We start from the raw sequence: 18,045 nt of genomic DNA on the forward strand, positions 1-18,045 counted from the left end.
ATCTCTACTAAAAATACAAAAATTAGCTGGGCGTGATGGCGGGTGCCTGTAACCCAGCTACTTGGGAGGCTGAGGCAGAGAATTGCTTGAACCCAGGAGGTAGAGTTTGCAGTAAGCTGAGATCGCGCCACTGCACTCCAGCCTGGGTGACAAGAGCGAAACTCCATCTCTAAAAAATATATATATATATTTAATAATATATATAATATATAATATATTTTAATAATATATAATATATAATATATTTTTAATAATATATAATATATAATATATTTTAAATATATATAATATATAATATATTTTAAATATATATAATATATAATATATTTTTAATAATATATAATATATAATATATTTTATAATATATATATTATACATATATTAGGTCAAAAGAAAGGCTCGTTCCTGCTCTAAGATGGCCGACTAGGTGCAGCCAGGAGGAACATCTCCCGCAGAGGGACCAGAACATTGGGAAGACTGGCACACTCCTAGCAGATCTTCAGAGGGAAGGAATCGAGAGTGGACAGAGGGAAGACACAAATGCTGGGCTGAAGCAGGAGGAAGCTGGAAATGCTGCACGGGGCTACCATGCATTGGCTGTCATTCCTGGCCCCCAGTGATTCCTGCCAAAAGGGTGAGTTGAACAGGCAAGGAGCAACCCGCCCTCTCCACAGGCCTCTGGAATCCCGGCAGGAGGAGACCTCTTGATGACCACAGTGGGTGGTGGGGAGAGCTGCTTTGAGAAGTGGTAGGGCCAGAACTCCAGCCAGTGCAGAGCCCAGAGGGTTTGGTGTGGGAGTGTCTATAGTGGAGCACAGCCAGGGATGCCCATGCCCCTCAGTTCTACTGGCTCCCAAAGGAGACTTTAGCCCTTAGGATAACTGTTGGACCTGAATTCTGCAGGGTGGTCTTGCCCATGAGATGGGGCCAGTCCCACCTGAGCACCCCTTGGCCTGCTGGCCTCTCTGGGGCCCAGAAGCTTGGCTGTATCTGCTTGAATTGGAGCCCCCAGGCACCCCCTGGGGGCCTGTGTCATAGCTGTTGCACTGGAGGACCACCCATGACCAGCAGAGTACTCCAGCAGAGCTGCACCCACTGGACACACACCAGCCCACCTGTGCCCACCCCCCACCGCACTTCCCCATGGTGCTTTGCCTGAACACGTTCACCCACGGCCAGCCACCCCCATTGCTTTGCCAGCACATGCATGCCTGGGTGGACCTTGCCTTCTTTCTCTGCCAGTACATGTCCATGTACACCCTGCTGTGTCACTGCTGCTGGTGTGAGTGTGCCCTGTCCCCATTCAACCCACCTGGGATGGTTAATACTGAGTGTCAACTTGATTGGATTGAAGGATACAAAGTATTGATCCTGGGTGTGTCTGTGAGGGTGTTGCCAAAGGAAATTAACATTTGAGTCAGTGGGCTGGGAAAGGCAGACCCACCCATAATCTGGGTGGGCACCATCTTATCAGCTACCAGCATGGCTAGAACATAAGTACGCAGAAAAATGTGGAAAGAGGGACTGGCCTAGCCTCCCAAACTACATCTTTCTCCCATGCTGGATGCTTCCTGCCCTTGAACATTGAACTGCAAGCTCTTCAGGTTTGGCACTCAGACTGGCTCTCCTTGCTTCTCAGCCTGCAGATGGCCTATTGTGGGACCTTGTGATCATGTGAGTTAATACTTAATAAACTCCTCTCTGTCTGTCTGTCTCTCTCTCTCTTTAGAGAACCCTGACTAACATACCACCTTCCTGCCATTGTCATTGGAGCATTGACAGACACAGAGCCTGCCAGCCCCACCAGTGCCCCACCCCTGCACTGATACTGCTCCTGGCATGAAACTAGGCACAAAAACAGCAGACTTGCCCCCAACCTGAGTATCCATCACCACCAGCATGAATGCACAGAGGGCACACACAGTCCTATTCCCACCAGCACCCTGCCCCCCTGCTAACACCACAACCAGCGCAAAAGTGTGCACAGTTGCCTGAAGGGATGCCCTGTCCTCCCAAGCTGTACTGCTTCCACTGTTGCTGTGAACACCTGCAAAGAGGCTGGCACCCCAGTGCCTGCCAGCACCCTGCTGCAGTTGATATATGTGTACCCCACCACACTGCCATTGCCACTGCAGCTGTTATTTACAGACGAGGACAAATCCCACTGCCACTGCCCTACAAAGTGCTTTAGCTGACACCACTCATTGCAGTGTTGTGCCCAGTGGTCTGTGAATACCTCAGGCCCTCCAGTACAGCAGGCTTCTAATCTCCAGGAGCCAGAGAACAAAGCCAGGGCTCTACATAAGTCCCCCAGAATTAGAGCACATAGTCCAGGAGTCACCTGCTGAGGCTTGCCCCCCTAAAATCTTCCAGAAATGAAGCCAGTCAACTGAACCTACAATCAAACCCTCAAGGTCATCAAATAAAAGAAAATTAAGAAAACCATCTAAAGGTCAGCAACTTCAAAGATTGAAGAAACGTGAGCCCACAAATATGAGAAATAACCAGCACAAGAATTCTGACAACTCAAAAAGCCAGAGTGTCTTGCTTCCTTCTAATGACCACATTAATTCTTCAGCAAGGGTTTTTAACCAGGTTGAGATGGCTGAAATGACAGAAATAGAATTTAGAATATGGTAAGGAATGAAGATAATTGAGATAAAGGAAAACATTTAAACCCATTCTAAGGAAGATAAGAATCTCAATAAAATGATACAGGAGCTGACAAACAAAATAGTCAGTATAGAAAAGAATGTAAATGACCTGATGGAGCTGAAAAACACACTGCAAGAATTTCATAATGCAATTGCAAGTATTAACAGCAGTACAGACCAAGCTGAGGAAGGAATCTCAGAACTTGAAGAATGGCTTTCTGAAATAAAACAGACAAGATAAAATAAAAAAGAATGAAAAGGAATGAACAAAACCTCTGAGAAATGTGGGATTATGTAAAGAGACCAAATCTATGACTCATTGGTGTTCCTGAAAGAGATGCAGAAAATGGAAGCAACTTGAAAAATATATTTTAGGATATCATTTATGAGAAATTCTCCAACCTAGCTTGAGAGGCCAACATTTAAATTCAGAAAATGCAGAGAACTGTTGCAAAATACTTCACAAGAAGCATCCCCAAGACACATAATCATCAGGTTCTCCACTGTCACATGAAAGAAAAAAATGTTAAAGACAGCTAGAGAGAAAGGGCAGGTCACTTATGAAGGGATGCCCATCAGACTAACAATGGACCTCTCAGCAGAAATCTTACAAGCCAGAAGAAATTGAGGGCCTTTATTCAAGATTCTTTTTTTTTTTTTTTTTTTTTTTGAGATGGAGTCTCGCTCTGTCACCCAGGTTGGAGTGCAGTGGCACGATCTTGGCTCACTGCAAGCTCTGCCTCCTGGGTTCACGCCATTCTCCTGCCTCAGCCTCCTGAGTAGCTGGAACTACAGGTGCCCACCACCACACCTGGCTAATTTTTTGTATATTTAGTAGAGACGGGGTTTCACCATGTTAGCCAGGATGGTCTTGATCTCCTGACCTCATGATCCACATTCCAACCAAGAATTTCATATCTGGCTAAACTAAGCTTCATAAGCAAAGGAGAAATAAGATCCTTTTCAGACTAGCAAATGCTGAGGGAATTTGTTACTACCAGATCTTCCTTACAAGAGCTTCTCAAAGAAGCACTAATATGGAAAGGAAAGACTATTACCAGGCACTACCAAAACACACTTAACTACACAGACCAGTGACATTTTAAAGCAACCACACAAACAAGTTGGCATGATAACCACCTAACACCATGATGACAGAATCAAATTCACACATATCAATATTAACCCTGAATGTAATCAGGCTAAATGCCCCAATTAAAAGGCACAGCATGGTAAACTGGATAAAGAAGCAAGACCCAATGGTATGTTGTCTTCAAGAGACCTATCTCATATGCAATGACATCCATAGGCTCAAAATCAAGGGATGAAGAAAAATCTACAAAGCAAATGGAAAACAGAAAAAAGCATGGGTTGCAATCTTAATTTTAGAAAAAATATGGATTTAAAACCAAAAAAAAGTTTTTAAAAAAGACAAAGAAGATCATTGTATAATGGTAAAGGGTTAAATCCAACAAGAAAAGCTAACTATTCTAAATATATCTGCACCCAACACAGGAGCACCCAGATTCATAAATCAAATTCTTAGAGACCTTCAAAGAGACTTAGATTCCCACACAATAATAGTGGGAGACTTCAATACCCTACTGACAGTATTAGATCATAGAAGCAGAAAATTACCAAAGATATTCAGGACCTGAACTCAACACTGGACCAAACAGACTTGATAGAAATCTACAGAACTCTGTACTCAAAAAACAAGAGAATATACAGTCTTCTCCTTGCCACGTGGCACATACTCTAAAATTGACCACACAATTGGACATAAAACAGTCCTCAGCAAATGCAAAGGAACTGAAATTATGCTAACTACCCTCTTGGACAATGGCACAATAAAACTAGAAATTAAGAATAAGAAAATTGCTCAAGACTATACAATTACATGGAAATTTAACAACCTGCTCCTGAATGACTTTTGGATAAATAATGAAATTAAGGCAAAAATCAAGAAGTTTTTTTGAAACTAATGAGACCGAAGATACAACATACTAGAATATCCAGGACACAGCTAAGGCAGTGTTAAGAAGAAAACTTATAGTACTAAATGCCCACATCAAAAGTTAGAAATATCTTAAATTAATAACCTAACATTACAACTAAAAGAACTAGAGAAGCAAGAGCTAACCAACCCCAAACTAGCAGAAGACAAGAAATAACCAAAATCAGAGCTGAACTGAATGAGATTGAGACACAAAAAAAATTCAAAAGATCAATGAATCCAGAAGCTGTTTTTTTTTAAAATTAATAAGATAGACTACTAGCTGGACTAATGAAGAAAAAGAGAAAATCCAAATAAACATACTTAGAAATAACAAAGGGACTATTACCACTGACTCCACAGAAATACAAATAATCATCAGAGACCACTATGAACACCTCTATGCACATAAGCTAGAAAATCTAGAAGAAATAGATAAATTCCTGGACACATACACTCTCCCAAGGCTGAACCAGGAAGAAATTGAATCCCTGAACAGACCAATACTGAAATTGAAACAGTAGTAAGTAGCTTACTAACAAAAAAGGCTCAGGACCAGGTGAATTCACAGTCAAATTCTACCAGATGTACGAAGAAATATTGGTACGATTCCTACTGAAACTATTCCAAAAAACTGAAGAGAAACTCCTTCCCAGCTCATTCTATGAGGCATTATTCTGATACCAAAACCTGGTAGAGACACAACAACAACAAAAAACAAAACTTCAGGCCAATATCCTTTATGAACACTGAAACAAAAATCCTCAACAAACTACTTGCAAACTGAATCCAGCAGCACATCAAAAAGATAATCCATCATGATCAAGTAGGCTTTATCCCTGGGATGCAAGGTTGATTCAACATATGGAAATCAGTAAACATGATTCATCACATAAACAGAAATAAAAACACCACATGGTCATCTCAATAGATGCAGAAAAGGCTTTCAACAAAAGTAAAATCTCATGTTAAAAACTCTCAATAAACTAGGTATTAAAATAACATACCTCAAAATCATAAGAGCCATCTATGACAAACCCTTAGCCAATATCACACTGAATGAGCAAAAGCAGGAAGCAATCCCTTTGAAAACTGGCAGAAGACAATGATGCCCTCTTTCACCACTCCTCTTCAACATAGAAGTTTTGGCCAGGGCAATCAGGCAAGAGAAAGAAATAAAGGGCATCCAAATAGGAAGAGAGGAAGTCAAACTATTTTTGTTTGCTGATGACAGGATTTTTATATCTAGAAAATCCCAGAGTCTTAGCCTAAAACCTCCTTCAGCTGATAAACAACTTCAGCAAGGTCTCAGGATACAGAATCAAGTACAGAAATCACTAGCATTCTTATATACCAACAACAGACAAGACAAAAGCCAAATCAGGAATGTTTTCCCATTCACAATTGCCACAAAAAGAATAAAATACCTAGGAATACAGCTAACCAGGGAGCTGAAAGATCTCTACAATGAGAGTTATGAAACACTGCTCAAAGAAATCAGAGATTACACAAACAAATGGAAAAACATTCCATGCTCATGGATAGGAAGAATCAATATCATTAAAATAACCATACTGCCCAAAGCAATTTACAGATTCAGTGCTATTCCTATCAAACTCCCAATGACATTTTTCACAGAACCAGAAAAAACTATTTTAAAATTCATATGGAAAGAGCCCAAATAGTCAAGGAAATTCTAAGCAATCCTAAGGAAAAAGCAGGAGGGATCATGCTACCCAACTTCAAACTATGCTATAGGGCTACAGTGACCAAAACCAGCATGGTACTGGTAAAAAAAAAAAAAAAACAGACACATAGACCGATGGAACAGAATAGAGAGCCCAGAAATAAGGCCACAAACCTACAACCATCTGATCTTTGACAAAGCTGACAAAAACAAGCAATGGGGAAAGGATTCACTGTTCAAAAAATGGTGCTGGGATAACTGGCTAGCCATATCCAGAAGACTGAAGCTGGAAACTAGACCCCTTCCTTACACCATATACAAAAATGATCTCAAGATGGGCTAAAGACTTAAATGTAAAACCCAAAACTGTAAAATCCCTGGAAGACAACATAAGCAACATCATTCTGGACATAGGAATGGGCAAAGATTTCATGACGAAGATGCCAAGAGCAATCGTAACAAAAGCAAAAATTGGTAAGAAGGTTCTAAGAAAACTAAAGAGCTTCTGTAGAGTAAAAGCATCTATCAACAGAGTAAACAGACAACCTACAGAATGGGAGGAAATTTTTGCAAAGTATGATCTGACAAAAGTCTAATATCCAGCATCTGTAAGGAACTTAAATAAAAAACCATTAAAAAGTGGGCAGAGGACATGAACAGATACTTTTCAAAAGACAACATACATGCAGCCAACAAGCACATGAAAAAAAGCTCAATATCACTGATCATTAGAGAAATGCAAATCAAAACCACAATGAGATACCATCTCACACCAGTCAGAATGGCTATTACTAAAAAGTCAATAACAGATGCTGGCGAGGTTGCAGAGGAAAGGGAATGCTTATACACTTCTGGTGGGAGTATTTATTTACAATAATTGTGGAAAGCAGTGTGGCAATCCCTCAAAGAGCTAAAAAAAGAACTACCGTTCAACCCACCAATCCCATTACTGGGTATATACCCAAGGGAATATAAATTGCTCTATCATAAAGACACATGCATGTATATGCTCATTGCAGCACTATTTGTGATAGCAAAGTCATGGAATCAACCTAATTGCCCATCAATGGTAGTCTGGATAATGAAAATGTGGTGTATATATACACCATGGAATAATATGCAGCCATAAAAAAGGATTAGATCATGTCCTTTACAGGAACATGGATGGAGATGGAGGCCAGTATCCTTAGCAAACTAATGCAGGATCAGAAAAGCATATACCACATGTTTGCACTTATAAGTGGGAGTTAAATAATGAGAACACGTGGATACAAAGAGAGGAACAACAGACACTGGGGCCTACTTGAGGGTGGAGGGTAGAGGGTGAGAGGAAGGAGAAGAGCAGAAAAAATAAATATTGGGTATTAGGCTTAGTGCTGGGGTGACAAAATAATCTATACAATAAACCCTCATGACACTAGTTTATCTATATAACCTGCACATGTACCCCTGAACCTAAAAGTTAAAAACATATATATAAAAAAAGATATATAAATATATGCAACATATATGAAGAAATAATATAGATTCAATATAAAAGTAATTATAATATATAAAATTACACATAATATTTAATGTTCTTAAAATATAATATTACTTAGATAATTTCAAATAAAGATTAATTTGCGATATCAATCATTTTTAGACAATAAGACCAATTCTGATTATCTGAACTTTCTGGTTGTTTGGATTTTGACCAAATGTGGGTTTATCACCCTTAATACTCATGTTTTAGGAGCAAATTTAGTCGACTACAAAAACTATCATAGTCTAGAGATAGCCATAGGCAAGGCTGAGTGACAGAGGGGCTAAAGCAGGTTCCTTGATCTTTCTTTGGGCTTCAGATGTGACTGTAGAGAACTCTTCCTGGGGAAAGCTGATGGGACCTGGGCAAGGATCCCAGTCCTCTGCTGGCCTCATAGGCCGAGTGACTGATTTAGAGTGCTTGGGGTCAGTATGAGTTAGAGAGATTCAACTCATCTATTTTGCTGAGGCAGCTCATCTATTGGCTCTATAGTGATGTGGATATTACTGACTTTTCTCAGTTTTACATGAGGCCAATTGAAGGCCTGTCCTGAAGTTCTGCCTTCAACAGTGCTAGTGTCATAACCACCATGGAGGAGTTGAAAGTAGCATAGAGGTGAGTCTTCTCTGTATTAATTTTCTTCCCTATCCCCACTTTGAACAGCAGGTTGAATTAATGAAATGTTGTGTGTGTGAAGCAAGTGCCCCACCTTAACTCCTGGCTTTAATTGCATTGTTACCATTAATTTATCCTACTTTATTATAGTAGATAGCTTCAAAATTGTGTTCCTAGCACAATCACTTTATCTGGTAAATCCCTTCTTGATTGGCTTTTGTGGGAGTGGCCATTTTGTATAACATGATCCTGCTCCTTGGCTATATTTAATTGGTTCATGGATAAGCACTTGACTACATGGGCAGGTACATAATCCAAACTGGATCAGTCATAGTCTCTTTTTTTCTGGCTTTGACTGAGACTACAGGTGTTAATATTTGCATCAGAGATTGGTGACTGACTGACTCAAGCTAGGACAGTTAGAGCCTTTCCTAGAATAGGCAGATAGAAACCCAGAGACTTGAGCTGAAGCAATGCAATATAAAAACCCGGTTGCTGTGAATAGCTGTGTTTCCTGCCACGTGGAAAGAATCAGTCTGGGTGAACAAGAATGAAACTGACAAGCAGAGCAAAACAGAGACTGCAGCAAGATGCAGGGGTTACTTAAAGCCCTGGTTACAGTTGTCCTTAAGGCTGATGTGAATCTCTGCCCTTTCCAATGTGTCATGTGATTGCTCCAAATTAAAACATCTATTATTATTATTTTGCTTATGTTGGTTTAAGTTAGGTTTCTGCACAAATCTTTACCACTTTTTCTTTTTTGTTTTAGTTTGATTTATGTTGCTATATAAATGCATTTATTGTATGACCCCTGAAATCTTTATGGAGCAAAGCAAGTTATAAGTCTACCAATCCAGGGGAGAAATGCATGTATTTATACCTTATACTGTGTGAGGACTAAAGAAAAGGTGGTAAGGGTAAAATCAGCAAGAAAAGTGAAAGTTGTGCTCAATTAACAATTTTGGTGAGTGAGGAATTTTCTAAAGGCCATTTTTAAAGTTAGAGACCTAAAGTTTGGAAAACTGACATCATTCTCAAGTAGGACATTCTTGGAATACTTTCACTTAGATTTAACCCATTTTGAAAGGTATCTACATATGCTATCCAGAAACAGTCTCTTTCATATTGTAGACAGTCAGTAAATGTTTATTGAATGAACTCATACAGTGTCCCTAGCTTTGAGGATCAGGATATTTCATTTAATTGACCTTAGGTAAGCTATTTAACTTTCATAGCAGTTTCTCTTGTGTTAAATGGTTATTGAAATACAGAAGATTAAATTCAACATGAAATTTCAAAATTATTTCTGAACGCCTATTGTTAATATCACTACTTCCATCTTTAGCTAGCGTTCCTTCTTTAAGAGTCTGAAGTGAAGCATTGGTTCAGTACCTTCCTCATTAGTCAGTTGCCTCACCTTGAATCTGCATGACCTGGAAAAGAGGCTATGATGTGATCCATAGAATACCTCCTACCTTAACCTTCAGAACATCATCAGGACCTCTTGCATCTCGTTTTATTTTTGAGTTTTTATTTGTAACTATTTTTAAAGATATTTGATGTCTTTTATTATTCCAAAGAACTGAGGAAAAATTTACTTATTTTTCTTTTTTGAAACAGAGTCTCAATCTGTCGCCCAGGCTGGAGTGCAGTGGGCTGTCTTGGTTCACTGCAACCTCTGCCTCTAGGGCTTAAGTGAATCTCCCACTTCAGCCCCTCAAGTAGCTGGGACTACAAGTGTGTGCCACCATGCCTGGCTAATTTTTAAGAAATATTTTGTAGAGACAGGGTTTTGCCTGTATAAAGCTTTATACAGGATCCAATGGAGCTGCATGGTAATTACAAGATAGGATGGTAGAAATCTTCATGAGCCTATTTTTTCCGTTTTGCTCTTTCCACTTGCTAGGAATGATGTTAGCATTGCTATTTAATTGTTTTCAACTCTGCTTTTCTAAAAAGATTAAAATAATAAGAAAATGGAAGAATAATGAAACCTCCTGGAAGGAAATAAATCATCATGGTGGCATCAAGCTTTAGTTTTCTTTTTGGGTTGTGCAAAGTATTGCATTTTTAAAAAGTAGGGAATAAGAGAAGTATGGAGATACATTTTTGCAGTCTTTTTAAAGACTAAACACAGTTGAGGATTTAAAAATTTCCATTTTCTTCCCATAATGGCAAAGAAAAATAAGTTGATAGAGGAAAGTATTATTCGATGGAACAGAAAAAGAATGCAAAGAGACAGGTATCAGCTTCCTACGCCATAATGATGATAGTAAATTGGTCAGAGAAGTGAAATCTCAGGTATGAGTCCTCAGATGACAATAATCTGGGTATACTTTTTTCTCCCATACTTAAGAATCAATGAATGAACAATTCATTTCTAAATAAATAAAGAAAATATGGTATTCTCATCCAGTTAGTCATTCAACAGGAAATATTTTGCAATAAGAACTTAAACCACTCTGTTTTGCTGAAAAGATGTTGAGTATCTTTTATTGTTTCAAATTGTTTCAAAATTTATTCCATGTGGTTTATTAGCAAATGAGTTCTGAAGGCAGGTGTGTTTACAAAGGTTACTGGAAGAAAATACAAGATATAGAAATAAAAAATTAATTGGATTATTTTAACTGGTGTTCATAAATCCAGAAATAAAATTTTTTGGCACTTATGGAGCAAAGAAAATGTCAGTCTTCATGCTGATGGCAGTGGTGGCCTGTCTGGAGCAGCCACTGCCATGATGCCAGCTGCAGTGGGGGAGGTGCAGCTGGGGCTGCGGACCCAGGCATCCCTGTGTCCTTGGGGGCTGGAAGCAGGCAGGATCCCCACCCTCCCAGGTGCTGCTGCAGCTGCCCAAGCCATGGTTGCAGATCTTGGCATCTCTGTGCTTTCAGGGTCCCAGGAAGCCCCTCTTCCCCCACAGGCTCCTGCTCCCTGGCCTCTCCCCACTGCTGGCAGCCAGTCTGATCTTGCAGCAAAGTTGAGGCCCAGCCTGGACGCTGTGGCAACCTGGCTGGGTGTCTACAAGCTCAGGGCAGTGCTGACATGCCAGCCCCCTGCTGCCTTGGCCCCCACCAGACCTTGGGTGCAAACAAACACAAGAGGGAGGCCAAAGGGGGTGCTGAGGACAGCTTTGCATTGGCCTGCAGGTGCCCCTCGGCATGAACAGTCTGGGTGCCATGAACAGCAGTAGGAGGCAGACAGGCTCCTGGGCCGAAAGGGACGGGTCCCCAGTGGAACCTCACCTTCAAGCCAGAGAAAGCCTGAAGCCTGGGGGCCTGGCTGCCAGTCCCACAGACCAGGGTAGGAGATTACAGTGCTTTTTCTGGGTCACCCATGGACCAATCAGCACATACTTCCTCTCCTCTGAAGTCCGTAAAACCCCCAGATTCAGCCAGACTCAAAAAAGATGACAGGATGACCAGCTGCAGAGAGGAACTATCCACCCTAGGGTTTCCTCTCTGCTGACAGCTGAACACTCATCAGGACACCCTGGCTGTGGAGAGGAGCTATCCACTGTGGGTCTCCTCTGAGCTGTTTTATCACTCAACAAAGCTCCTGCTTTGCCTTGCTCACCCTCCTTTGTCCATGTACCTCATTCTTCCTGGATGCAAGACAAGAACTCGGGACCCACCAAATGGCAGGGTCAACAGAGCTATAACACAGGGCTGAAACATGCCCCTTGCTCGCCACATTGTAGGCAACAAGAAGGACAGCAGAGACAAGGAGAGAAGAAATGCGACCCTTTGGGGAGCTCAGACCTGGGAGCTCCCCAAGCCAGGGCTGTGACACCTCCTTTGGGGCTCGGCAATTCCTGCTGTCTCCAAGTTTTTGGGCACCAGTGCATTCCTTGGTGCCAGCCGTGGAAGCTGCTCGCAGTATGCAGTATGCAAGGCTGGTCCAGCTGCAGCCTTGCAGGGAGCCGACACCTGTGCTGGCTCCTGGAGTTCCCTGCCCCCACTGCCGCCAGCATGCCTGGCTGTGTGCAGTGGCCGGACACCACACTTACCCACACACCCCTCACCGCTCTGCTCACCCTTGGCAGGCATGGGATCCAGGCCAGTAGCACGAGTTGAGTGCAGCCTGCCAGGCTGAGTGGGCCCAGCAGGCCCAAGCAAAACTTAGGCAAAGGCACCACCGGCCACAGAGATTTCCGGCTGGCGAAGCAATACCCTAAGAATCCTGTGACAATGCCAACACAATTCTGGTTTGTTAAAAATTTCAAATGTGTCACATTTTGATAAGGCCAAACAGAGCAGAACCATGAATATGCTAAAACCTATTAAAGAGTTATTTGAAATCAGGAATTAATATTTACACTATGGATATGCTGCAGGCTCCTGCATGATAGGTATGGCAGTTAGTTGAATTTTAAAGACATCGTCTATTTTGAGTATAGATACCTTCAAAAGCAGGAAAATATGGAAAATTTAAATTTGCTATGCTTAAATTCTTATTAACATTTCTAACATTTTTTTACTATCCCTTATTCTTACTTCTATCAATTATTTGCAAAATGACTTAAAAATATTTTTAAAAATTTAAAGGGTTTATTGGCCCCAGATGGTAAATGATGATTTTTTTTCCTGGTATAATAAAGGTAAATGAGCTCTACTTGATGTATTTCAGTACGTGTATCAATGTACATCAATAAGTGAATGGATAAAGGAATGACTCTAGACCCAATCAGTAAGAATGTGAGGTGACTTTCAAAAAGAATATACAATAAAAGAAAGCAAGATAGAAAGGAGATCAAAGTGAAGGAAAAATACTTCTTTATTTTCAATTTCAGTGCTTGAGAAATAGAGCCAAATATAGCTACTGGTTGTAGCAACTACTGCAGTCTCCTTAGCTACAGAGAAGCCATGACTGCTTCTGTGCTGCTCATCAAGATTTCAAAGTTACAAAGTGAACCCAACTCCATGCCCAGTTCAGTTACAAAGTTGGAGACAGAGTTGTGCACACCTACAGGTATGTTATCTGAAAGAAGACATTGTGAGAACATAGAGCCTCATGACTTTGAAAAAAATACATTATACATCAAAATGCAATTTTTAATGAGTCTGCTTTCTGTTCCTATAAGCCAACTCCAACTCACTGCTTTGCAACTTGAGCCTTTATTCTTTATGCAACACTTATACTTCATTTCGTGCTGCCTTTCCCTTCTCAGTTGACAGTTCCAGTTTCCACAGAGGCAAAAAACAAAAACAAAAACAAAAAACAACAACAAAAACAGCTGCATTTAAATATATATTTAAAATTTATGATATATATGCAAGGATGTTTATGGCAGCATTATTGATATTACTGAAGAATTTGGGATAACTTTAATGACCATAAATATGGGAAGGACTAAATAAAACACCATACACTGATATTCTGGAATATTATGGAGCCACTACAAATAATATAATACTGGTATTAAAGGCTATTCATGATTATATTTCTGAGTAAAAAGGAAGTTATAGAACAATATGTTTAACAAGATCCCATTAAAAAGAAGCGATCCTCTCTCTATAGGTACATTAAATGTATATTGCATGTATACAAGCATATGCAATACACACATATATTTTATACACATATATATATTATACAGTATATGTGTTTGTGTGTTTAAAAAGACTGGAAAGATACTTGTTGGATTTGTAAGTGATTATTCCAGGGGAGTGGGAATGGAGGTAATTTTTACTTTTAATTTTAAACATTTTGGTATTGTTTTCTTTAACAAGAAGGTGATACATTAATAATTCAAAACTTTTTTTAAAGATAGAGCATATCTGCTATTGAGAGTGTACTTTGTAAGTGATGTCCATTTTTTTTCTCTTTCTCTCTCTCTCTCTTTTTTCTTTGGTAGAGATGGGGTCTTGCTATACTGCCCAGGCTGGTCTAAAATTCCTGCCCTCAAGCAATCCTCCTGTCTTGGCCTCCTAAAGTGGTAAGATTACAGGCATGATCCACTACACCTGGCTGGATGTCCATTTTTATGTATCTTCTCTAAAAATGCATTATGTGTACAACTGGGTCTTCGGTATCTGACTTTTCATCCCAGGCTCAAATGTTTCCTAGACTCTTAAACATGCCATTGTCACTTCTGAAGCATAGAAAAGGCACAGAGAGATAAAATGATTTTTAAAAAATCATCATCCAAGTTCTTGATAGTGGTAATTCAACAAACTAAATCATAATTAATATTTTGCTTAGCCACCGATGAAGTGATATCAAATCTTATTAAATATGATTAATTAAAGCATTGTTGTAAATAAACACAAATCACTGACCACCTCAAAGCCTTTGCAGCCACTTTTGAGAAGTGCAGCTCTAAGACTGACTTGGATTTTTCCACTCCCAGTCTCATCCTCAGACAGCCCAATTACTGGGAAACACAAGGCTGAATTTGAAATTATTTTATGGGGGCGATTTTTCTGTCCCCTTACCCCCAGTTTCAACTCAATTAAGGATGCTTTCTTGTTTGGCGATTGCCTGATTGTGGGATATCTTCATATAAATTCCCCCAAAATGGAATCATGGATAGATATGTTGTAACAAACTGTACATTCCCTGATGTTTGCTTTTTTCGAAAATGCGTTAGTTCTACCTTCTTTTTAAAAATTCGTTAATTCATTTATTTCTGCAAAGAGGGAGCGCCTTTAAGTCAACACACACACACACACACACACACACACACACACACACACACACACACACACACACACACGAATACCCAGGTACTCAGGTCCATGCAGTCAGTCATTTACTAAACCAATCTAGGCCGGAGAGACTGTCATCCTTCAGCCCTACAAAGGGGCTCAGTGTGTGCATCTTGCGCGGAATTAGTGCAGGCAAACAGTTCCTGGAAGGGTGAACAGCTAGCTCATGTGTAAAATGATCGCACATCGGTTCCCCAGCTGCCGCAGCCCAGCGCCGGAGCCGGAGAGGCCAGGGAAGAGCCTTCCCCCGAGGCCAGCCAGGCAGAGACGCGGGAACATAAAACACATTCCAGCGGTTGGCATCTGGGCGCGCAGCTGCCAGGCGCAGCCACTGTGTGGCCGCGGGGGCTGCGGGGCGGGCGGGGGCAGAGCAGGTCCGGCGCCAGGCCTGCAGAAAGCGGCCTGCGGGCCAGTTTGGCTCTGCAGGCTGTGGCCTCATTACTGAGAGCAACAGTTTTATCTAGAAAGTGTGCTGTGGGGGATTTTGGAATCCTCCTCTGGGGCGAGGGCTTGGGGAGTAGCTTTGGCACTCCCAAGGCTCTGGGGTCGGGGAGCATTCCATGTACCGTGGTGTTCATGACTCAGGCAAAAGGGAAACCCCAGAATTACCACAAAGCTATCCCAATCCTGGCTTGGCATCAGCAATCAGCTAAAAGCAATGTTTTCATTTAGCATTTAGGAGTGCACGTTTGTGTCTGTGTATGCGTATGCATATTTTTAAGAATGAATTCTACCGATTTTCATCTTTGCAAATAGATTGGGGGTTGGGGGTAGACGGCCGGTAATGCCTATTAGAACTTCAAGGGATTGGTTTTCACATGAGAGAGCTTCAGAAATGAGAAATCGCTGAAATTATCTGGTAGCAGTTTCTGAGGGACATTTACCGTGGATTCACTTTTACATTTCAGTTCATTTGAAAGCCAGTATGGTTAAATTAACCAAAATCTAAATTAAAAAAAAAAAATTCCACGATTCTTCCAGGCCTACTTCACATCATCAAACCAGGCCCTGCTGGAGGCCCCATTAAAATGGCAGCTCCCACTGAGAGAGAGACAAAAGCCCCCTCTCTGAATGGGGATGCTGAAACAGTGATGGACTCTCAGAACTGCTTTTTTTTTTTTTTTAATCCATTAAAAAAAAGTTACCTCTGCATTGACTGTGAGAGAGTATTTATTTCGCTCTCCACACTGTGGGAAACAGAGGCGTTCTCCCTTATAAGGACACCCAGACCTTCTTGGGAGAGGAGAGAAATATGAATCCATAACATGGCTGAACAAATTCCTCCTCGCAACTGAACTCATGGAATGTTTCAGACGTGAACAGCTTAATTTTGGTGTGGTCTGGGACAAATTAATATGACTCAAATCCCACCTCACAGAGGAAGCATCTCCTGATGAAGTGGGTGGGGTGAGTACACTCACTTCCTTCAAAATTCTGTCTAACAATCATCTCTATTAAATTTCAATATGTCTCACCCTCTCCCCAGCAAGAAAAAAAAAACAAATAGGGAAATCAAGAACAAACTAAAAATATATCTAAAAAGCCTAACTGCAAAGTGGTCAGCAAATGATTATGTGAAATTTTAGGCTGTATGAATGATAATGAGTTTGTATACAACAGAATAAAAGCTTCTAGAGGGTAGTCCAGAAACTTTGTATTTTGGGAGTGAATACATTAAACAAGATCACTCTTCTAGGTTCTCATGAAATCCCAGTTATCGTTATTCCAACCCAGAAGGCTTAGGGATGAACAAGGACATATCATTCTTTTCTTCCAGAGGATGAACTGGACTTTTCACCTTAACATTTAATCGGACACCACTCTTTTCCCATAGAGGTGCTCAGTCTCTAGCAGGGAAGGACATTTATACATGAAAATGAACTGTAATGTTATCCTCTCCAGGACTAAATTTATTTACTTTTGTAAAATGGGAATAATTTCTTCACGCTTTCAAAGTGGAAAAATGATTGCTAGCACATATGGGAGTAGATTCTTGAGTGAAAGTTACTATAAATATTAAATATACAGTGGGATTTAGGAACCCACTTGCATGTGGCTCACACACATTACCTTATATTTATAGAAGGCAGTGGTGAGAAAGATTACTTTTCAATGATCAAAAATAGAAATCACGTTTATTTGGCTTTGAACTGCATCATATGCTTGTTCTTTCTACATATTTAGCATGTAATTATGTTTGGGTTTGGTTTGTGTTAAAAATTAGATTACATTTCCTGAACCACTGATAATCAGCAGAAGTTCTTCAAGAAGCAAGATGGGTTGTTAGGCACTTTGAGGTGGAATGCCAGCCAAGATGCCATTTTTGAGATGCCCCTGGGCTCTATAAGCACAGGAGACCATTAGAAACCATGAAATGCTGACAAACCCAGTGTGATAATACCACTCTGTGTGACAATCTCTGTAGTGGTAGAGGCTGTATATGTACTCTAGAACAGTGCTCCCATTCTAGAGTGGGGTTCTCAGAACACATGTCCCTTTCCAGATGCATCTGCTATACATAGTTTTTCTATAAGAACACTATTTTGATCAAGAATCAATAGGAGAGACATTTAATTTAATATCACTGTTAAGAGCCTTTGAAAAATGCTTATTAATAAAAGATACAAATTTATGCATCCCCTTTTCATTACAAGAATCATACACCATCAGAGGTAAAAGGAACATCCTTCAGAACTGGTTTTCAAATGCTTTTTTTGACTTGAAATAGACTCCTTTTAAAAATGGAATAAAAAGAAATAAAAGTCTACATGGCATTCCAATATGTAAAATAATACCAGTATGTCTTACTGAACAGGGGAAATACATAGGGTTTCAGAAGTTCATTTTGAAAATCACTGTGT

The 18,045-nt window shown here is 40.4% G+C and overlaps 1 long non-coding RNA gene across 1 annotated transcript in view; it reads left to right on the top strand.

Moving 5' to 3' along the window:
* Positions 1–13,287: 13,287 nt before the first annotated feature.
* The window catches only part of LOC134810468 (uncharacterized), a 69,311-nt gene continuing 64,553 nt past the window's right edge, over positions 13,288–18,045 (top strand). The window contains exons 1-2 of the long non-coding RNA XR_010158592.1: positions 13,288–13,445; positions 14,332–14,412. This is a non-coding gene — a long non-coding RNA (uncharacterized LOC134810468). The remainder of the gene's footprint in view (positions 13,446–14,331; positions 14,413–18,045) is intronic.

This window comes from Pan troglodytes, chromosome 6, assembly GCF_028858775.2.
Source record: "Pan troglodytes isolate AG18354 chromosome 6, NHGRI_mPanTro3-v2.0_pri, whole genome shotgun sequence".
In the NCBI taxonomy this organism is placed as follows: Eukaryota; Metazoa; Chordata; class Mammalia; order Primates; family Hominidae; genus Pan; species Pan troglodytes.